Source organism: Plecotus auritus, assembly GCF_963455305.1.
Source record: "Plecotus auritus genome assembly, chromosome: 4".
NCBI classification, from domain to species: domain Eukaryota; kingdom Metazoa; phylum Chordata; class Mammalia; order Chiroptera; family Vespertilionidae; genus Plecotus; species Plecotus auritus.
Genome location: NC_137775.1, coordinates 102,978,923 through 103,001,850, shown reverse-complemented (window position 1 = coordinate 103,001,850; position 22,928 = coordinate 102,978,923). Strand labels below are relative to the sequence as shown.

The window sequence follows — 22,928 nt, the reverse complement described above, 5'->3', positions numbered from 1 at the left end:
ATGGAGCCTAAAGTGCAGGCCTGGGCCCTTTCCGTCTTTAGCTGACCTTCCTTGGCTGCACCCACCAGTCTCATTTCTGAGCTCATTGGCTCTTACACACTAAATCTGATTCTTGGCAAAGTTTATTTTGAGTGTGATTATGACTGCATATGCCCACAGTGGAATAGCAGTGGGGGAGCTTTGAGTTTTGTTTTCATGACTGAGCCATTAAGTGATTGATTCCCATGATTCCCATGTTCTCTCTCGTGGGAGAACATGGGAATCAGGTCCCAGTCAAAGTGAAATGTGGTTCGCTTATGCGTCTGGCTTGTTGGTCTGTTTTATGTTTGTATCAGTATAGGTTCCTGTAACTCAGGTGAGGTCTGGCCCTGCCAAGGCATTAGGGGTGAGTTAAATGTTTGACCAAATATAGCAGGCTGATTTTTAAGATGGTAATGTGTATGGCCCACAAATGATGTTACAAATATCCAAATGGCCCCTGGCAGGAAAAAGTTCCCTAACAAGAGGTCACAGCCCTCTTCCTCCATCCAAAACTGTCCTTTTTCGTGCTTGCTTATTATGACGTGACAGTTGTCAATATATGCAAAAAAAAAAAAAAAGGATTTCCTATAACAGGAAATCCCTGTTATACACAAGTCAGCTTTCTTCAGTGTTTCTAAACAGTTCAGTAATTCAAAATTTGAGCCATTTTGAGACTCTTTAAATAAAATTAAAGAGGACAAAGAAGAAAACCTAGATCTTTTCTAGGAAATGAGACCTCCCAAATGCCATAGAAATCAAGACTTACTCCCCAAGTCATAGGTAGGTACATTTAGCACTTACAAAAACTGGTAAAAATGAGTATTATTAGTATTATCAAGGGGAGAGTATAAGAGAGAAAAGGACTGAAAAACCATCTGTCTGAATTCAAAAGGAAATTGGAAAATTACTTAGATTTTTAACAAAGGGAATAATTCTGGTATTGTCTATATCACATAGTTACTGCAAATGAGAATATATGTGAAGACACCTTTAAAGGGTATTATAGGGCATTGTAATAAAGTACGTAGGAATCATAATACTTTGGAAGTAGTAAGAATCAGCAAAATATATTAGAAAAGACAGGTCCTGGACATCAAGGAATCTGAGTTATTGTCTCCACAATCCATATTTGTAAAAGGAGATACTTTGACAATAGTTTTTCTAACTCTGGAAGCTAGCCGATGAAGTTATCTAGTTTTCCCACTAGATGTCAAAAAGCCAGGGTTTCTCTCAGCTTTTTGATGCACTCATTCAATATTTTCAGAGGGCCTACTCTGTGGCAGATTGCTCAGGACTTGGGATACACATGAGTGAGCAAAGTTGGGAGGGAAGATGAGCAAAAAAACAACGTATGTCAAGTTATAAAGGGTTGTGCGCAGTGAAAAAACCAGAAAGGTAAGGCAACTGTGAGGTGTGGCTCCCGGATTTGAATAGAGCAGTCTAGGTAAGTAGCACTGAGGGACCAGGACAAACAAGGTGCCGCTTCTGTGTCCCCTCAGACAACCCAGAGAAAGCTACCTCGTGTGGCCAGTTCACATACATGACAACAGCTCTGTCTCTGCCCAGGGGTATTGTCAAAGCAGGAGCCTTGCAGGGTAGGCCAACCATGCCAGGAAATAATGTCCATGCAAGCAACCCCAAACTGAGGGATGAAAGTTGGTGGATATTCTACATAATCCCTCAGGGTCACCAGCAAGGTTGAGCCCTGGTGCTTAGATGTGCCCTTTTTCAATTATTTTTGTGTTGTTAATCCTCACCTGAGTATGTTTTTCCCATTGATATTTAGAGGGAGGGGCAGAGAGAAACATCAATTGGTTGCTGCCACACACAGCCCCACCTGGGACTGGGGATCGAACCTGCAACGCAGGTACCTGCTCTTGACCAGAAATCGAACCCGTGACCCTTCAGTGTGCGGGCTGATGGACTAACCACTGAGCAACTGGTCATGGCTGCACATGCGCTTGATACAGTTCTCTCCCTTGTTTCACTCTCCATTCTCCCACAATAATTTCTGGAATAGTCTTCCAGGTAAACTACCTGCACCAAATTATTTGTCTCTGGGTTTGCTTTGAAGGAACCCAAAATGAGTGACGTTTGAAAAAAGGAGGTGAGGGATCTACCATGTAGACATCTGGGGAGGACCTGAGCAGAGGGAACAGGAAGGACAAAGGTCCTGAAGTGGGAGCCTGCCCAAGGGGTTCCAGAGTCTGAAAGGCCAATATGACTGGAACAGAGTGAGCAAGGTGGAGAGTAGTCAATGTGGCCAATCATAAGGAAATAGTTCACTGAGAGGCCATTGGAAAATTTTAGCAAGGAAAGATGGCTTAACATTTTAAAAGGATCACTCTTGCACTAGCTGGATTGGCTCAGTGGACAGAGCATCAGCCTGCAGACTAAAGGGTCCCAGGTTCGATTACAATCAAGGGCACATGCTTGGGTTGTAGGCTTGATCTCCAGTGGGGGGTGTGCAGGAAGCAGCCAATCAATGATTCTCTCTAATCATTGATGTTCCTTACCTCCCTCTCTGAAAACAATAAAATAAATAAAAGGGTCACTCTTTTAAAATATTTTTTTCAATTACAGTTCACATTCAATATTATATTAGCTTCAAGTACAATTAGTGATCAGACATATAACTTATGAAGTGACCCTCCCAATAAGTCTAATACCCACCTTGCACCATACATAGTTATTACAATATTACTGAGTATATTCCCTGTGCTGTTCTGTACATACCTATGGCCATTCTATAAATGCCAGTTTGTACTTTTTAATCCCTTCCCCTTTTTCACCCATCCCTCCTCCCATCTGGCAACCATCAGCTTGTTCTATCTGTGAGTCTTTCTGTTTTCTTTGTTCGTTTACAGTCAAACCTCGGTTCTCCAACGTCTCCCATCTCAAACAATTCGGGTTCGACCAAGTTGTTCACGGGAAAATGTCTCAGGTGTTGAACAAAACTTCTGTTCTCGACCCAACAGCCCTTTCATGCTGATCCCTGTATGATGAGCCATGCATCTCTCAGGTGACAAAGGAGAGGATGCGCAAGTATGAGTCATTTTACCACTAAACCTCATGCTGTTAACGTCTTGGGAAATTGTGCTCTGGATGTTTTTGTGTTTTGCCTTTTTGCTGCTTATTATTAAATACGTACAGTAACTCATCATGGGTCCTAAGAAAATTAGTGATAGCAAAGTGAAAAGGAAAGTTGTGAGAACAACGATAGAGCTTAAAAAAGAAATAATTGCAAATTATGATAAAGGTGTTCGTGTGTCTGATCTGGCTACCAAGTATGGCATGGCGAAATCGACAATTAGCACAATTTTAAAACATAAAGAGGCCATCAAGAAAGCTGATGTTGCTAAGGGTGTGACAGTGCTCACAAAACAACGATCACAGGCAATTGAAGAGGTAGAAAAATTGTTGTTGATTTGGATAAATGAGAAACAGTTAGCTGGTGATAGCATTTCGGAAGCAATGATATGCGAAAAAGCAAAGATGCTGCATACTGACCTTCTGAAAGACACCCCTGGAATGAGTGCTCAAAGTGGTTCGTTTAAGGCTAGTAGGGGGTGGTTCGATAAATTTAAGAAAAGAAGTGGTATTCATCATGTAGTGAGGCATGGGGAGTCTGACAGTACTAACAAAGTAGCTGCTGATAATTTTGTGACAGAATTTCAAGAATTCGTCGAGGCTGAGGGATTTGTTCCCCAACAAGTGTTCAATTGTGATGAGACAGGCCTCTTCTGGAAGAAAATGCCAAAGAGGTCCTACATCACACAGGAGGAGAAGTCATTGCCAGGACACAAGCCAGTAAAGGACCGGCTGACGTTACTATTGTGTGGGAATGCGAGTGGGGACTTTAAATTGAAGCCTCTACTTGTCTACCATTCTGAAAACCTACGAGTTTTCAGGAAAAATAATGTCATGAAAAACAAGTGGAATGTGATGTGGAGGGCTAACAGCAAAGCTTGGGTAACCAGGCAATTTTTTATTGAGTGGGTTCATGAAGTGTTTGCCCCAAGTGTGAAGAAATACCTCTGGGAAAAACAACTGCCACTCAGGGCACTTCTTGTCATGGACGAGGCTCCTGCCCACCCTCCAGGCTTGGAGGCCGAGCTGATGGAGGAGCACAGCTTCCTCACGGTGAGGTTCTTGCCACCTCACATAACTCCTCTCATCCAGCCCATGGGCCAGCAGGTCATCTCTAACTTTAAGAAACTCTACACAAAGGCGCTGTTTCAGAGGTGTTTTGAGGTGACCTCTGAAACGCATTTAACCCTCAGCGAGTTCTGGAAGGAACATTTTAACATCCTCACTTGCTTGAGGCTCATAGATGAAGCGTGGGGGGGAGTGTGCCCCAGGACCTTGCAAGTGGCCTGGAAGAAACTGTGGCCCAACTCTGTTGCTGACAGGGCCTGTGAGGACGAGCCTGTGTCTGTGGTGGAGGATATTGTGTCTCTGGGCAAGTCCATGGGCTTGGATGTGGATGATGAGGATGTGGAGGAGTTGGTGGAGGACCACAGCACTGAGCTGACCACTGAGGAGCTCCAAGACCTTCAGAGGGAGCAGCAACAGCCGGCAGCTGAGGAGTGCTCTTCAGAGGAGGGGAGGGAGGACATTCCTACTTCACTAATCAAGGGAATGCTTGGGAAATGGGGAGAAATGCAAAGTTTTATTGAGAAATATCACCCTGACAAAGAAGTAGCAAACCGAGCAATAAACTTGTTCAATGACAGTGCAGTGTTTCACTTCAGGCAAGTGTTAAACCGCAGGCAAAAACAATCACTGGGTAGGTTTTTAGTGAGACAGAGGCCCAGCGAGCCTGAAGCAAGTTCTAGTGGAGCAAAGAGACGAAAGAGAAAGAACCCCAGAAGAATAGCTACCTGACGTTTTTATGGAAGAACACCCATCCTCCATATTCAGTCATCAGTAGCTCTCAGCATTAAAGGTAAGTTCTAGTGCGTATATAAATTTTCTTTTATACTGTACATTTCCTTTTTGTTTTTTATTTATTTACAAATAGTACATTAGACGTGTACTGTATGTCAGAAAGGTTAAAACGGAATCATTTGGGGTTCTGGAACAGATTCAATTTACAGTTAAACTTCAGTTCTTGAACATCTCTCATCTCAAACAATTCGATTCTCAACCAAGTTGTTCATGGAATAATGTCTCAGTTGTTGAACAAAATCTTCAGTTCTCAACCTGACAGCCCTTTCCTGCTGATACAGCAACTTGACAAAAAGCTCTCTCAGGCCACAAACAAAGGAAAGAATGCTAATCAGTTGTCTATATCTCAAGAACTCATGCTGTGAATATTCTTGTGGGTTTTTTGCTTTTGTTGCTGGCAAAATGGATAATTAGCACAATTTCAAAACATAAAGAGGCCATCAAGAGTGCTAATGTTGCTAAAGGTGCGAAAAAAAATGGTCACAGGCAATTGAAGAGGTAGAAAGACTGTTGTTGAGTAGGATAAACCAAATGTAGTTGGCAGGTGACAGCATTTTGGAGGCAACAATATGTGAACAATTGAAGATGCCACATGCTGAACTGAAAAACACCCCTGGAACAAGTGCTGAAAGTGATTCATTTAAGAGTAGTAGGGGGTGGTTCCATAAATTTAAGAAGTGTTTGTTTATAGACTAAACAATACATTAGACATGTTCTGTATATAAGAAAGGTTAAAATGGAATCATTTGGGGGGGGTCTGGGATGAATTAATTTACATAATTTATAATGGGGGGAAATGATTCAGTTTTTCAAACAAATCACTTCTCAGCCTTCCAGAACAAATTAAGTTTGAGAACCAAAGTTGCATTGCATTTTGTTTTTTAGATTCATCATATGACATTTGTCTTTCTCTGACTGGCTTAATTTCACTCAGCAAAATACCCTCTAGGTCCTTCCATGTTGCTGCAAATTGTAAGATTTCGTTTTTTATGGCCACGTAATATTTCTTTGTATATGTGTACACATCTTTATCCAATTGTTCATTGATAGGCATTTGGGTTGCTTTCATATCCTGGCTATTGTAAATAAGGCTGCAGTGAACATAGGGGTGCATATATCTTTTCAAGTTAGTGTTTTGAATTTCTTCAGATAAATACCCAGAAGTGGAATTACTGGGTCATAAGTAGTATTTAATTTTTTGAGGAATCTCCATACTGTTTTCCATAGTGACTGCAGCAATTTGCATTCCCCCCAACAGTGCGTGAGGGTTCACTTTCTCCACATCCTTGCCAACACTTCGTTGATTTATTGATGCTAACCATTTTGACAGGTGTGAAGTGGTATCTCAATGTGGTTTTAATTTACATTTCCCTGATGATTAGTTAACCATCTTTTCATATGTCTATTGGCCATGTGTACCTCCTCTTTGGACAAGTGTCTATTCAGGTTCTCTGCCTATTTTTTAATTGAATTGTTTGCTTTTTTGGTGCTAAATTGAAAGAAATCTTTATAAATTTTGCATATTAACACCTTAGTGGATTATCATTGACTAATATCATCTTCTGGTTGGTAGGTTGTCTTTTTGTTTTGTTGATGGTTTCCTTTGCTATGCAAAAAACTTTTAGTTGACATGGCACATTTGTTTATTTTTTCTTCTATTTCTCTTGTCCAAGGAGGTTTTTTTAAAAATATATATTTTATTGATTTTTTACAGGGAGGAAGGGAGAGAGATAGTTAGAAACATCGATCAGCTGCCTCCTGCACACCTCCCACTGGGGATGTGCCCACAACCCAGGTACATGCCCTTGACCGGAATTGAACCTGGGACCCTTCAGCCCGCAGGCCGACGCTCTATCCACTGAGCCAAACCGGCTAGGGCGAGATTTTTTTTAATTTTTTAATATTAGAGTAATGTCAGAGTCTACTCATGTTTTCTTCTAGGAGGTTTATGGTTTCAGTCTCTTATTTAAAACTTTAATTCATTTGTATTTTATTTTTGTATATGGTATAAGAAGATAGTCTAGTTCATTTTTTTGCATGTATCTGTCCCCAGCACCATTTATTGAATAAACTGTCTTTACCCCACTGTATATTCTTGCTTTCCTTGTCATAGATTAATTGATTAGATAAGCATGGGCTCTCTATACCGTTCCATTAATTTATGTGGCTGTTTTTTATGCCAGTACCATGCTTTTTTTTTTGGCCTTGTAATATAGTTTGATATTAGGTAGTGTGATATCTCCAACTTTGTTCTTCTTTGGCAAGATTGCTGTGGCTATTTGAGTTTTTTTTGTGGTTGTATATAAATTTTAGGATTATTTGTTCTAGTTCTGTGAAAAATGCCATTAGTATTTTTTTGGGGGGGGGGTATAATTTTTTACTTTTCAATTACATTCACCTTTTTCACTCATCCCCCTCAATCCTCTCCCATCTGGCAGCCATCAAAATGTTCTCCATATCTATGAATCCATTTGTCTTGTGCTTGTTTATTTTTTTTAGGTTCAACTTTTGATAGATACATACTTATTGCCATTTTATTATTCATATTTTTGCTTATTTTCCTTCTTAAAGAAGACTTTCTAACATTTCATGTAATACTGGTTTGGTGGTGGTGAATTCCTTTAGCTTTTGTTTTGTTTTGTTTTGTCTGAGAAGCTCTTTATATGTGCTTCAATTCTAAATTATACCTTTCCTGGGTAGAAAAATCTTGATTCTAGGTCCTTGGTTTTCATCACTTTGAATATTTTTTTGCCCTTCTGGCCTTCAAAGTTTCTGTTGAGAAATTAGTTGACAGTCTTATGGGAGCTCCCTTGTGAGTAACTAACTGTTTTTCTTTTGCTGCTTTTAAATTTCTCTCTTTGTCTTTAACCTTTTGTGTTTTAATTATAATGTGTCTTGGTGTAGGCCTCTTTGGATTTATCTTGTTTGAGATTCTCTGCTTTCTAGACTTGTATGTCTATTTCCTTTACCAGGTTAGGGAAGTTTTCTGTCATTATTTCCACATAGATTTTCAATTCCTCACTCTCCACTTCTTACGGTACCCCAATGATGCAAATGCTGGTATGCTTGAAGTTGTCCCAGAGGCTCTTTATTCTATCCTTATTTTTTTGGATTCTTTTTTCTTTTTTTGCTGTTCTGATTGGTTGTTTTCTTGCTTCCTTATCGTCCCAGTCTCTTACTTGATCCTCTGCTTCATCTATTTTACTGTTGATTCCCTGCAATGTATTCTTCATTTCTTTTTTTAAAGTTAAACAACTTGGGTTTATTATTTAGTGTAGTGTAGTGTAGTGTAGTGAGGGAAAACACATCACATAGGGAGCTGTGGGGTATCACAGTAGAGGGTGTTAGAAAATACATATTATAGGATTTAGACTTTGGTTGAGTGATTTGAAGATGGGTCTGTGGAAGCAGACTGTATTCGTTTCCTAGGCCTTTTGTAACAAGGTACTATAAACTGGTTGACAAGAGAACTTATTCTTTCACATTTCTGGAGCTGGAAGTTGAAAATCAAGGTGTCAGCCCGGCCATGCTTCTTCTGAAGGCTCTATGGAAAAAAATCCCTCCTATTTCTTCCTGGCTTCTGAGGGTAGCCAGAAATCCTTTGTATTCTTGACTCACAAGTGCATCATTCTAATTTCTGCCTCCATTTTCATGCAGACTTCTTCTAGTCTTCATTCCTGACTGGTTCTCCTTTATGGTTTCCATGCCCTTTTTATGCAGTTGAAGTTCTCACCAAGTTTACCTACTCTTCCCCTAAGTTCATTGAGCATCCTTATAACCAGTGTTTTAAACTCTGCATCTGGTAAATTGGTTGTCTCCATTTTGTTTAGCTCTTTTTCTGGAGTTTCAAGGAATCACCAGGGCAGGACTAATCATGTTAGCCAGGTTGATGGAGCTCACCTAACAGGTCTGTGGGAGGAGGGCTCAGAAAAGGAACAATGGCCTCTTCCAGCACTTCTGTCTGAAAGGAAGCTGCCTCTCCAGCTCTCGCCCTGATGCTAAACACTTCAGTTCCTCCCCCTCTGTCCCTGATTGAACCGCATCCAGCAAGGCCAATGGTGAACCTGAGGAGAGGTAGTGAAGGATTAAAACAGACAAGAGAATATAGTTGGGGCCAGGTGATCACTGCACCTAAATGAGGACACAGTGACCACGTCTGTAAGCCGAATCTTTATAGTCAGATCACACAAAGCAAAACAAGGGAGTGGTCAAGATATTTACAATGTTCTTGCAAGTTTCAAGTCTGCTTCTTTCCTGTTGTTGCAATTATCTGAACTCTATCAAGCTTTGTTTTGGCAGCACTTGCTGCACCTCCCACAGCCCACATCCCTCAGCTACCTAGGACTACAAGGTCGGACTATAAGGTCAAGCTTACATACAACCACAGCCTTTGGCTATAATTGTTCTGGGAGGGTTTTGCCCTCCAAGCTGGGACTTGTATGTGGCTTTGCCACAAGAGAACCGTGCCCTCTTGTCAGTCCGAGGCTTGATCTGTCCAAACACTGTAGCCACTCTCCGCACCTGATGACTTTCAAGCTGCTGCCCCAGTGCTGGAGCTCAGAGCTAGTGAGTCTGAGTAAGTCTGTGCATGGGCCCTTTAAGAGGAACATCTGGGACTCCAGCAGCCTTTCATCTCACTCATCCATAATCCCTGCTGGTTTTTACAGCTCGAAATTATGGGGACTTCTCCTCCTGGCATTGGAACCCTGTGCTGGGGGGCCTGGTGTGAGGCTGGGACTCCCTTAGGGAGGACCTCCACGGCCAAGCTATCCCTCCCAGTTTTTATCTGCCACATGTGGGTGTGGGACTATCCTGTTCCACATCTCTGCCTCACCTCCAGTCTTGATGTGGCTTCTTCTTTATATCCTTAGTTGTAGGACTTTTGTTCAGCCAGAATTCAGGTGGTTCTGAATGTTGGTGGTTCTATAGTTTTGTTGTAATTTTGATGTTATTGTGGAAGGATGTGAGTACTGCATTTACTCTTGCCACAATTTTCGTCATTGGTATTTTTATAGGATTGCATTGAATTTGTGGATTGCTTTGGGTAGTATGGAAACTTTAACTGTATTAATTCTTCCTACCCATGAGTACAGTATATCCTTCCATTTTTTGTATTTTCTTACATTTCTTTCTTCAGTGTCTTAGAATTTTCATAGTACAGGTCTTTTTTTTAAAAAAAATATATTTTATTGATTTTTTACAGAGAAGAAGGGAGAGGGATAGAGAGTTAGAAACTTCGATGAGAGAGAAGCATCGATCAGCTGCCCCCTGCACACCCCCTACTGGGGATGTGCCCTCAACCAAGGTACATGCCCTTGACCGGAATCGAACCTGGGACCTTTCAGTCCGCAGGCTGACGCTCTATCCACTGAGCCAAACCGGTTTCGGCCATAGTACAGGTCTTTTATCTCCTTGATTAAATTAATTCCTAGATATTTTATTTGATACAATTGTGAATGGGATTGTTTCCTGAGTTTTCCTTTCTTACAGTTTATTATCAGTATACAAAAATGCATTTGATTCCTGAATATTAATTTTGCATCCTGCTACCTTTCTCAATTCACTTTTTAGTTCTAATAGCTTTTGGTGGAATCTTTAGGGTTCTCTCACCATAATATATATTACTATGTCATCTGCAAATAATTACAATTTTGTTTCTTCCTTTCAAATTCGGATGATTATTTTTTTTCTTGTCTGATTGCTATGACTAGGACTTCCAGTACTGTGTTGGATATGAGGGGTCAAAGTAGACATCCTTGTCTTGTTCCTGATCTTAAGGAAAACGCTTTTAGCTTTTCCCTATTTTGTATGATGTTAACTGTGAGTTTGTCATATATGGCCTTCATTATGTTAAGGTATATTCCCTCTATTCCCACTTTGCTGAGAGTTTTATCATAAATAAATGCTGGATTTTATCAAATCTGTTCTTTTATCAGTAAACTAGGCGAGCAATATTGGGAAAGGGGGAAACAGGAGGCTGTGAGAGATGATAGTGTCTTGGACCAGGATGTTAGCAGTGAAATGGAGAGAAATGTTCAGATTTTAATTATAATTTGTAATTGGGACCCATACATTTCCTGAGATGTGATGTGAGGGGGAAAAAAGGATAAACAACTCCACAACTAAAGTTTAAGTTTCTTGATATGTACTGTAATGTAATAGTGAAAATAAGATATCGGTCTGTACTTTAAAAATATCCTTTGAAAGGGATACTTTCTGAATTCCTGTTTGATCAGAATGTAGAGAGCATGCAGTGTATCTTCCATCCTGATGTGGGAGATGTGCATTAGTTTCCTAAATAACAAAATGGGTGGCTCAAAACAACAGAAATGGCCGTGCCAGTGTGGCTCAGCCTATGAACCAGGAGGTCACAGTTCAATTCTCAGTCGGGGCACATATGTTCTTGCAATCCAGCCAGGGTTTCAGGCTCAATTCCCAGTGGAGCATGCAGAAGGCAGCCAATCAATGATTCTCTCCTCCCTTCCTCTCTGAAATCAACAAAAATATATATTTTTAAAAACCAGAAATGTAAGGGGGGGAGGTCAATTGGGGAAAAAGGAGATATATGTAAAACTTTAGACAATTAAAAAACAAAACAAAAAAACAGAATGTATTCTCTCACAATTCTTGAGGCTAGAAATCAAGCCATCAGTAGAGACATTCTTCCTCTGAAAGCTTTAGGGGAGGACCAGTCCTTGCCTCTTTCCATCGTCTGGTGGTTACCACCAGTCCTTGGCAATCCTTAGTTTGTCAACACATCACTCCAGTGTCTGCCACCACCATCAGATGGCATTTTCCCTGTGTGTCTCTGTCCCTGTCCGAATTTATCTCTTAAGGACACCAGTCTTTGGCATATAACCCACCCTAATCCAATATGACCTCATCTTAACTTGATTACAGCTGCAAAAATCCTATTTCCAAATAAGATCATATTCACAGTTTCTGAAAAAAACTTTTGGACAAAAGTTTTGCCCTAGCTGGTTTGGCTCAATGGCTAGAGCGTCAGCCTGCGGACTGAAGGGTCCCAGGTTCAATTCCGGCCAAGGGCACATGCCTGGGTTGCGGGCTCGATCCCCAGTAGGGAGCATGCAGGAGGCAGCCAATCAATGATTCTCTCTCATCATTGATGTTTCTATCTCTCTCTCCCTCTCCCTTCCTCTCTAAAATCAATAAAATATATTTTTTTAAAAAGTTTTGAGGGTTGGGTTTTGAATTTAATCCAGTCATTCCCAGGGCTTATGCAGAGTATACTATAAAGTTATTTAGAATGGAGAGACATCCCGTAACGTCTCTAACTCTGTATGAACCTCTCTGTAATGTTAATGATATAAGGGTTCTTAGCATATATTCTTTCTTTATAATGATAATCAAAGAAAAGTTACATGATCTACCAAGTTCACTGCAAGCCAGGACTAGAGCCCAAGCTTGCTTATTCTAATGAATATTTTTTTAAATATATTTTTATTGATTTCAGAGAGGAACGGAGAGAGAGAGAAACATCAATGATGAGAGAACATTGATCGGCTGCCTCCTGCAAGCCCCCTACTGGGGATCGAGCCCACAACCCGGGCATGTGCTCTGACCAGGAATCAAACTGCAACCTCCTGCTTCAGAGGTTGACACTCAACCGCTGAGCCACACCCACTGGGCACTAAGGAATATTTTCATGGTCACAGTGGCTGAAAAGAAGGTGAGACCCTCCCGGCTAATTCCAAACTAATAAATAAAGCAACCTGGTTTTATAGATTTCTTCACATTAACCAGGATATTTTATCTATTATTTGTTCTACTGAGTGACCCTATTCCCAGGAAGGTGGAGACCAGGCAGATTAGGCTCAGGCTTCAGTTTATATCACAAATGAATAAACTGAATTTGAGGATACTGTTCTGGCTTACTAGAAAATTAAAAATTAATCATCTATTTGTTGCTAGAGCTGCCATAACAAAAATACCATGAACCGGGTGGCTTAAACAACAAAAAGTTATTGTGTCACAGTTCTGGAGACTAGAAGTCCATAATCAAGGTGTCAGTAGGGTGGGTTCTTTCTGAGGGCCATGAATGAAGGGTCTGTCCCAGATCACTGTCCTTGGCTCATAGATGATCATGTTATCCCTATATCCTCACATCATTATCCCTCTGTATGTATGTGTGTTCAAATTTCCCCTTTTTATAAGCACCAGTCCTTTTGGGTTAGGGCCCACCCTAATGAGCTCATATTAACTTGCTTACCTTTATAAAGAACCCATCTCCAAAAGAGATCACATTCTGAGGTACTGGGGGTTAGGGCTTCGATGTGGATTTGGGGTGGGGGTGGGAAGGACACAATTGAACTGTAACAAGCATGGAAGGGTTTAGAGCAATCTTAGTCGTTCTTAGGGACACAGAGGTTCACTCCAGGTTAACCCTACCAGTGGGCTGCCGCCTCAGTTGTCTGCCTGGGTCCCGAGCTGAGTACCCAGGAAGGAGGAGGTTTTTTCAAGACAGTTCTCCATCAGACCACAAGGGACAGACTTCTGCTTGCAGGCAGCCCACAGTGTCTGGCCTGGATGAGGGCTCTGCATCTCTCAGCCGCTCAGCAGAGCAGCCCCACCTCGCTCTTCAGTTAGTCGGCATAGCAGTTGTTCTGATGTTTCCTCCAGTCCCAGCATGGCACCAAGCCAGGCCAGACCGGACTCTGGTTCTGGTGTGAGAAGAGGCTATAATAATGGCTTCAGTTTAGGATTGCTTTTGCTTTGTCTTCTGAAGCAGCAAATAAACATTGCAAAGGCTATACCTGAGATAAAGAAGCAAAGAAGGGACCCCAGCCTCAGTGGTGAGACGGCCACAAGGTCAGAGGGACTCAGCCCGTAGGCAGCCTCACTGCCTGTACTAAGATTAAAGGTGTCGGCACCAGAAACAACTCAGACCCATACGTGGGAATCATCTGTCACCCTGCCGGTTGGGCCCCCTTAGTCCACTGCGCAGGCTCCATGCCTTAATTTTGTTAAAGACTCCTCTACCCCAGGCAATGATGCCTGGAATTTCTCTCTTTATGGGGCATTTGGGGGAGTGCTAGCCTATGGTCTACCACAGACGAGTACACTCCATAGCTTTACCCAGTGGTGTAAACAACTCTGTCATTCATAATAACAAGGTAATCAATGTGTATTCGCTTACTGGGTGGCCATTTTCCTAATACAGTGTCTTTAAACACCATAGCCAGCCCTCCCACTGCTGCTCATCGGGCACCAGTAACTCATCTTGGCTGGTCTGTTACAGGTATACATTTAATTTTGAGAGAGTCTTGAAGATGTGATTGAACTTTCCAGAGCAGGGGTGGGCAAACTTTTTGACTAGAGGGCCACAATGGGTTCTTAAACTGGACCGGAGGGCCGGAACAAAAGCATGGATGGAATGTTTGTGTGAACTAATATAAATTCAAAGTAAAGGAGCAGAGGGGAGAGCAAGAGAACCCTCCGCTCTTTCGGCTCCGCGGGCCGGATAGAACAGCCAAACGGGCCGGATCCGGCCTGCGGGCCGTAGTTTGCCCACGGCTGTTCCAGAGCTTTATGACCCTCAGATACCTGATGCCCTGCAGGGCTGAAAGCTCAGAAAGCAGCCAGTGACCCCATCAAGCTTCAGGCACAGGTCTTTGTAAAGACCTGCATTTCTTTTATTTGAAGTTTTGCCAATTTTATTGAACCAATAAAATTCCTACTAATAACAATGAAATAAATTTTTGCAAGTAAAATGTTTAACAAAACCTGTTGTTCTGTACCTATAAATAGATTTTCAAAATGCTATAAAAAGTGCAGCTATGAATTGTTAACATGTTAATACACAGTTCCTTTATTTCAAACTAGAGGCCTGGTGCACGACATTTGTGCACTGGGGGGAGGGGATCCCTCAGCCCAGCCTGCAACCTCTCGCAGTCGGGGACCCCTGGGCACTGCCTCGGAGGTGGGAGAGGCTCCTGCCACTGCTGCTGCACTCGCCAGCCACGAGCCTAGCTTTTGGCTGAGTGGTGCTCCTCCTGTGGGAGCGCACTGACCACCAGGGGGCAGCTCCTGCATTGAGCGCCTGCCCCCTGGTGTTCAGTGCACGTCATAGCAATCAGTCATTCTGCCGTTCGGTCGATTTGCATATTAGCCTTTTATTATATAGGATGTGTTTGTCTTTTTTTTAAAATATATTTTATTGATTTTTTACAGAGAGGAAGGGAGAGGGATAGAGAGTTAGAAACATCGATCAGCTGCCTCCTGCACACTCCCTACTGGGCATGTGCCCACAACCAAGGTACATGCCCTTGACTGGAATCAAACCTGGGACCCTTGAGTCCGCAGGCCGACGTTCTGTCCACTGAGCCAAACCGGTTAGGGCTAAGATGTGTTTGTCTTGACTCACTAACAGTTCCTTCTACATCTGTTCAAATAACATTACCCACCCCTCCAGAAAAAAAGGCATTAAAGCACTAGAATATTAAAAATACACTGATCCATCCCAGTCAGCTTTAGTCAGAGTTATAAAATCAGCAGCGTAAGAAAAAGTCTAGTTACACATACAAAAAGCTTCCATGGGTTCTATAATATCCTTAACTACTGACTCATGTGGAGAAGGCTCATATGGGTAACTACCTCAGACTACAGCTACAGGAGGATCTCGTTCGCCAGAACACATTTAAAGTGGCTGTTTATCAAGTTTGCTATTTTTGGAATTGAAACTATAAAAGTGCCATTTGACAGTGCAAATTGTGTAAATCCTAAATTGCATCAATGATTTATTTGATAAAAGTTTATTCTAATGGAAAACCTTATTCTATATAATAAAACCCTAATATGCAAATTGACTGAACAGTAGAACGACCAGTTGCTATGATGCGCACTGACCACCAGGGGGCAGACGCTCAATGCAAGAGCTGCCCCCAGTCAGGGCTGGTGAGCAGGTGGTGCCAGGCCGCCAGTCAAGGTGGGTGCCAATGGGGGGGGGGCAATCGCCCTGCCCACTGGTCGCCCCACAGATTGGCCCTAATCGCCAGCCAGGCCTAGAGACCCTACCCTATATATTGGGAACAGTCTCTTAGATTTAAAAATTAAGACCTGGAAAGGCTACTCTAACTGAAAAAATAGGATCATGCAGCGATGACTTGCATGGACTCAGCTTGCACATTTTGTGGTCAGCCCTGATTCTGACACTTATAACTGTGACAAAGCCAATTGCTTAACTTCTCTCTGCTTCAGTTTTTCCACCCATAAGATTGGGAAAATGGTACTACTGCCTCAGAAGGATCATGTTATGTACTACTTTTTATAATCAGGGCAAAAAAATGTAGCTGCCCATACAACAGCAAGATGCCTTTCACCTGTATGAAAAGTATGGTCACTGGTGCATGCAGCATCCCGGATTGCGAGAGGGTGCAGGCCGAGCTGAGGGGGACCCCCCCAATGTGCACAAATTTCGTGCACCGGGCCTCTAGTATAGTAAGAGAGTGATATATATATATATATCAGCCTTAAGATTATCCACTTCACATTAGTCCAAAGTCATGTGCTTCATAAAAAAAACAAACACATTACAGTAACAAAGCACAGGACTACAAAGGCAAAACATCACAGCTTTTGATTACATTGAATAAAAAGGACCAAGGAACACAAAAGATAATTCTCTATTAATACTGATGAATTAAAGAACTGTAATAGACATTTCACAGCATGCTATATATATATCGCTCACCACTTAGGGATAAAATGAAGTCTAAATTTGAAAGTCAAGAAGTTGGCAATCTGATTTCATGTGCAATTCAGCTACAAAGTCTTAATATATACATTCATCATGTAGCTACCCTGAAAAATCAGCATTAAAAAAAGATTTCAAGTTCAAATCCTGTTTCATAAGCTAAAGGATACATCCAGTTCTTCCATGACCAGAAAAGGTATTTCCAGGTTGGAAGGAGCTAATCCAATAGCAAGGCCATGTTCCACGTCGACCTGACAGAGTCCTTTTTGACCTTGCTCAGACTGTGCCTGTGATGCCACTCTTCTAGTAGCACAAAGATGCCACACTGGCTGTGGTTTGCTTTTTCTGTCTATCCTATCCTAGGTTGGAAAGAGTAAATGTGAAGAGAAAGAGGAAGGGAAAAACTGTATTTTCTTTTCAGGAAGATATGTGAATGCAAAGGAAATATCTGCATTAGGTAGAGTTCCCATAACTTTTCTTGAGGCACAAGGGTACCATTTACCTCTTACATATTTTATTTATTTTTAAAATACATATTTTTTTTATTGATTTCAGGGAGGAAGAAAGAGAGAGAGAGAGAAACATCAATGATGAGAGAATCATTGATCGGCTGCCTCCTGCACGCCCCCTACTGGGGATTGAACCCACAACCTGGGCATGTGCCCTTGACCAGAATCAAACCCAGGACCCTTCAGTCCCAGGCCCATGCTCTATCCACTGAGCCAAACCGGCCAGGGCACATTTTATTTTAGAGAAGCAGTAAAATTCAGACAGGAGAAAACAGCCTCCATATTACACAGGAAAGCACTTGCTACCCAGTCGATGTGTTTCCTTTAGCCTACATTTTGATCATTCTTTATAAGATTTAGAAGCCAGTTGGAAATTTGTGAAGACTGGTTAAGAAAGAGATGTACAATCCATTTCATTCGTTGTCATGATGCATCTAGCTAACCAGGGCTCATGCATTTGCTTCTAAGAGGTTAAATTGAGGGGTGGAAGAAAAGAGACTGTTTTTGCAAATGTATATACCAAAAATTATATTTGTCACATTTAAATTTACTAATGTTTGATACTGTCCTATGAGCTATAAAATGGGGTGTTTGTTCTAAAGGCTATTTTATAGTATGCATTTCATTATTCCAGAAATTTCCACAAGCACTGCAAAGAATCAGATATTCTCCCTTCCCCCCACCTCTTACCTCCTTTTTCAATTCTGTACTTCATGGTAATGCAGCCATGATGAATGTAAAGCTAGCACAAATACTTCATGATATGTGATTTAATAAAAACCATTTTTTCAGTCTCCATTATTGTCTCATTCCTTAATGAGGCATTGATTCATTCCTGGGCCCTTAAAGGCATTTACTAGACTCTGCTGTCAGGTTGGGTTGCTCATGAATGGGAGTGGAAAGCATCCGGATGCCACCATTGATCATAATAATCCTTCAAACAGGTGGTTCAAACAGGATGTCCCCAGGTCAGATATCCATCTATAGACAAACCCGCCCTATGTTAGAAACCTGACAAGTTTTCCTCTGTAGCGACACCGAGTACACACTGGCGGGAGAGGAAGAACTGCTGTGTATTTTCTGCTCCTTACAGATACTGTCTGGATGTGCCTAAGTGCAGCCAGAAAATACGACAACGTCGATGCATTCCCTTTCCATCCCATGGGATGTTTTCCCCCAAGAGAACAGGGTAGGCCTGGGGGTGAGAAGCTTAGTCTGACCCAGGAAAGCTTCATCAAACTCTCATGCAGCCAATTTTGTGGTATTTTAAACATTATAATCAAGTGGGCGTGTGTGATCCAATAGGACCACGTAACCATCTTTTATCATATACTGGAGGCCCGGTGCACAAAATTCATGCACGGGGCGGGGGTGTTCCTCAGCCCAGCCTGCACCCTCTCCAATCTGGGACCCCTCAAGGGATGTCCGACTGCCCGTTTAGGCCTGATCACCTGGATCGGGCCTAAACGGGCAGTCGGACATCCATCTCACAATCCAGGACTGCTGGCTCCCAACTGCTCACCTGCCTGCCTTCTTGATTGCCCCTAACCGCTTCTGCCTGCCAGCCTGATCACCCCCTAACCACTCCCCTGCCAGCCTGATTGATGCCTAACTGCTCCCCTGCCAGCCCGTTTGCCCCTAACTTCCCTCCCTTGCAGGCCTGGTCACCCCTAACTGCCCTCCCCTGCAGGCCTGGTTACCCCTAACTGCCCTCCCCTGCAGGCCTGGTCACCCCTAACTGCCCTCCCCTGCAGGCTTGATTGCCCCCAACTGCCCTCCTTTGCAGACCTGGTCCCTCCCAAATGCCCTCCCCTGCTGGCCATCTTGTGTCCACATGGGGGCAGTCATCTTTGACCACATGGGGGCAGCCATCTTGTGTGTTGGAGTGATGGTCAATCTGCATATTACTCTTTCATTAGATAGGATAGAGGCCTGGTGCACGGGTGGGGGCTGGCTGGTTTGCCCTGAAGGGTGTCCCAGATCAGGGTGGGGTTTCCCTTGGGGAGTGGGGCAGCCTGGATGAGGGGCCTGTGGTGGTTTGCAGGCCAGCCACGCCCCCTGGCTACCCAAGCAAAGGCCCTGGTATCTGGGATTTATTTACCTTCTATAATTGAAACTTTGTAGCCTTGAGCAGAGGCCAAGGCAGGCCAGGGTGTGTAGAAAGCTTGGCTTCCTCCACTGCTGGGGAAACCCAAGCCTCCTGCTCTCTCCGTGGCTGCAGCCATCTTGATTGGGTTAATTTGCATACTCACTCCTGATTGGCTGGTGGGCGTGGCTTTGGGGGTGTAGCAGATGTATGGTCAATTTGCATATTACTCTTTTATTAGATAGGATTCTTCTATTAGACATACTAGAGGCCCGGTGCACGAAATTCATGCACGGGGGGGGGTTCCCCTCAGCCCAGCCTGCACACTCTCCAAACCAGGACCCCTTGGGGGATGTCCGACTGCCCGTTTAGGCCCAATCCTGCAGTTGGACATCTCTCTCACAATCTGGGACCACTGGCTCCTAACTGCTCACCTGCCTGCCTGCCTGATCACCCCTAACTACCCCCCCCCCGATGGTCTGGTCACCCCCAACTGCTCCCCCACCAGCCTGGTTGCCCCCAAATGTCCTGGTCACCCCTAACTGCACCCCCGTCGGCCTGGTCGCCCCACGCAGCCTGCTGTTCAGTCGTTTGGTCGTCCCTCACTAATCCCCTTGCCGGCCTGGTCGCCCCATGCAGCCCTCTGTTTATTCATTTGGTCATCCCTCACTAACCCCCCTGCTGGCCTGGTCACCCCATGCAGCCTGTTCGGTCATCCGTTTGGTTGTTTCGGTTGCGACGGTCGCTTAGGCTTTTATATATATAGATGTTTCAAGGCCTAGGTACCACCAAATGAAACAAATGACCTGAAACACCGCCTGTTTGTATGCCAGAAATGCCCTGTTCCACTGAAGGGTTATGGATCCGTCTGGACTCCTGGGGAACTTTAACTTCACATTCCAGTAACTTGGACTAATACCAGTACTTACTACCTAATACAGATCCAAGTTAGAATGGCAATTCAATCACTTCAAAATCCTGTTAAATGCTAACTTATGCATGGTAGAAATAGTTTAATTTCTGTATCCTTTCTAGATAATAAAAGGGTAATATGCTAATTGTTCCCTCTACTGGGAGTTCAACCCAAGTTCAACCAGGAGGCAGGCCCTCAGCCCCCCCACCCCCCGCCCCATGCAGGGGGGTGGGTGACAGGCTGTGTGGGAGTTACCCAGGGCCCAGCGGCGACTGCTGTTCCAGGCCAGCAGAGTGTGGACCTTGCTGAAAACCCCAAGTATTCAGCTGAGACTCCAGAGGATTTTTTCCCATTGATTTTTAGTGAGAGTGGAAGGGAGGGAGGGAAAGAGAGAGAGAGAGAAACATCAATGTGAGAGAGACACATTGATTGGTTGCCTCCCGCCTGGTCCCCAAGTAGGGCGCGGGATCCATCCTGCAACCAAGGTATGTGCCCTTGACCGGAATCAAACCCAGGACCCTTCAGTCCCAGAGCCGGCGCTTAACCACTGTGCACCAGCCAGGGCAAGTACTGGTTTTTATCTCCTAGTTTCAGAGTAATCACCCCGCAGTAAACCTGATGGTTTCCCATCCCGGCTTAGCTACCCTAACTATTGGCAATATCTGCACTTTTCTGCTTCCTCACTTGGGGGAAGTGCCTTTTACTGGGACTTACTCCAAACTTGATTCTAGAGGTGGGTGAGTAGCCAGGCCCATGCAGTCAGAGCTCAAAACCCCTTGGGCAGCATGACCCTGGGCGCTGGCAGCACCCTGACTCCTCTGTGGAAACGGCAGGGCTCCTGACGGCTGGAGACAGAAACACATGCACAGTGTTAGCGCTGCCTCAGAGAGAGAAACTCTGGGACAACCCAAGAATTGGGTGTGGGGCCCACACCACAGAGCAAGGACCAAACCACACTGTGGACTGTCCCCGTAAGCAGACCGCCCTCCGCGGGCCCACACACAGGCCGCTGGCTGGCCCAGGGTTTGCCTGCACGGCTGTGGGATGGAGCCCAGCGCAGGGCTCCCTGGGCAGACAGGTCACCTTGTGCTCCAGGGATGGGAAGGTCTGAAAAGCAAGTTCTGGCTTCTGTTGGAGGAAGGGGGTAGGGCTAGCCACATGGGAAACCCCCCAAATAAGAAGGCTGATGCAGACACTAGTCAGCCACAGTGCCCACATGTGTGCTGTGCCAGCAGCTGTTGACGTGGAGTCCTGAACCACTAGGGTCTGCCAAATCATATTTTCCTATTTATACTAAGACTTATTTTACTTTTGCCATTTTCCCTGTGTTGACGTGCCCCGTGGTGGATAACTGGTACCTTAGGATGAATCAAGACATTGGCACCAATCTGTATGCCTCACTGCCACACACCAGGTAGGGCAGGCGTGGGTAAGCCAGTTCCACATAAGAATGTCCTCTAAAAAGCAGTAAAATTCTGAATTGCATGAAGCCTTGACCCTCGCGTGTTTTCACGTTCTATGGGACATGTTTGGAAGCGCATACAGCACCCACAGGCCAGCCCAGGACAGAATGCCAGGATGGGTCTTCCAGGCTAAAATCAAGGTGTCAGCAGGGCTGTGTTCACTCTGGAGACTCTAGGGAAGAATCCCTTTCCTTGCTTTCTCAGCGTATAAAGGCTGCCTAGATTCCCAGCCTCAGTCCTCTTCCTGTTCTCCAAGCCAGCAGCCTAGCTTCTTCCAATCAAGGCCAAGGTCTCTCTCCAAGGGACAATTTCATTACCCTGGGCTCACTAGGTCATCCAGGATCATCTCATCTTCACCTTGATCATAATGCAGAGATCCTTTTGCCACTCCCATGAGGTCACATGCTCACAGTTTCCAGGAATTAGGACCTGATATCTCTGGGGGCTATTGTTCTGCCAACCACCACCACAGTAAGCTTAGCAGCTTCCCAGTACTTACAGATTTTTCTGATGAGATTGATAGCGATTTTTTTTTTAATTTTCTTTATTGATTAAGGTAGTACATATGTGTCCTTATCCCCCCATGTGTGAACCATGTCCCGCGTGGCTTAGGGTTTGGGATCTGAAGAAATAATAATTTGGAAATTGGGGGGCCAGGCGGAGAGTCCAACACAAGAGGAAGGACTTCCCTGGTGCCCAGGCCTTGCCAACCTTTTATTCAATTTTGGTTACACATATTGCCCTTAGGCAGGCAATTCTGGTAACAGACAGACTATCCTAAAGGTCAGTAAATATTAGAAAGATTTACTCTGAGACTATTTGGTCAGGAAATTGCTTGAGCCACCATTGTCTGGACTAAACAATCAGTGCATAGCTCTGGCCCTTGCCAGGGCTCAAAGTTCACCAGCGTTCCGGGCTCCTTGTTTACACTTCTCTAACAGTGAAGACAATGGGTAGCTTCCAACACCCCCATTGCCTCCTCCACTCCCCGCCACCCCCGCCCCCCCCCCCCCCCCGCACCACCAGTGTCTGTGTCCATTGGTTAGGCTTATATGCATGCATACAAGTCCTTTAGTTGATCTCTCCCCCTTACTCCCACCCTCCCCTACCTTCCCTCTGAGGTTTGACAGTCTGATCAATGCTTCTCTGTCTCTGGGTCTGTTTTTGTTCATCAGTTTATGTTGTTCATTATATTCCATAAATAAGTGAGATCATGTGATATTTATCTTTCTCCATCTGACTTGTTTTTTAAAAAAATATATTTCTTTATTGA

At 43.9% G+C, this 22,928-nt stretch overlaps 1 protein-coding gene across 3 annotated transcripts in view; it reads left to right on the top strand.

Annotated features, from left to right (window-relative positions):
- Positions 1 to 22,928, top strand: part of LOC308246902 (ribonuclease P protein subunit p21-like) — a 64,420-nt gene that overhangs the window by 22,314 nt on the left and 19,178 nt on the right. For 2 of the 3 annotated variants that reach the window (XM_080665235.1, XM_080665233.1), the window contains one exon: positions 2,889 to 3,066. The gene's annotated coding sequence lies outside the window, so the exon portion shown is untranslated. Of the gene's footprint in view, positions 1 to 2,888; positions 3,182 to 22,928 lie in introns of those variants that run through there. The other variant, XM_080665234.1, reaches the window with a different exon arrangement.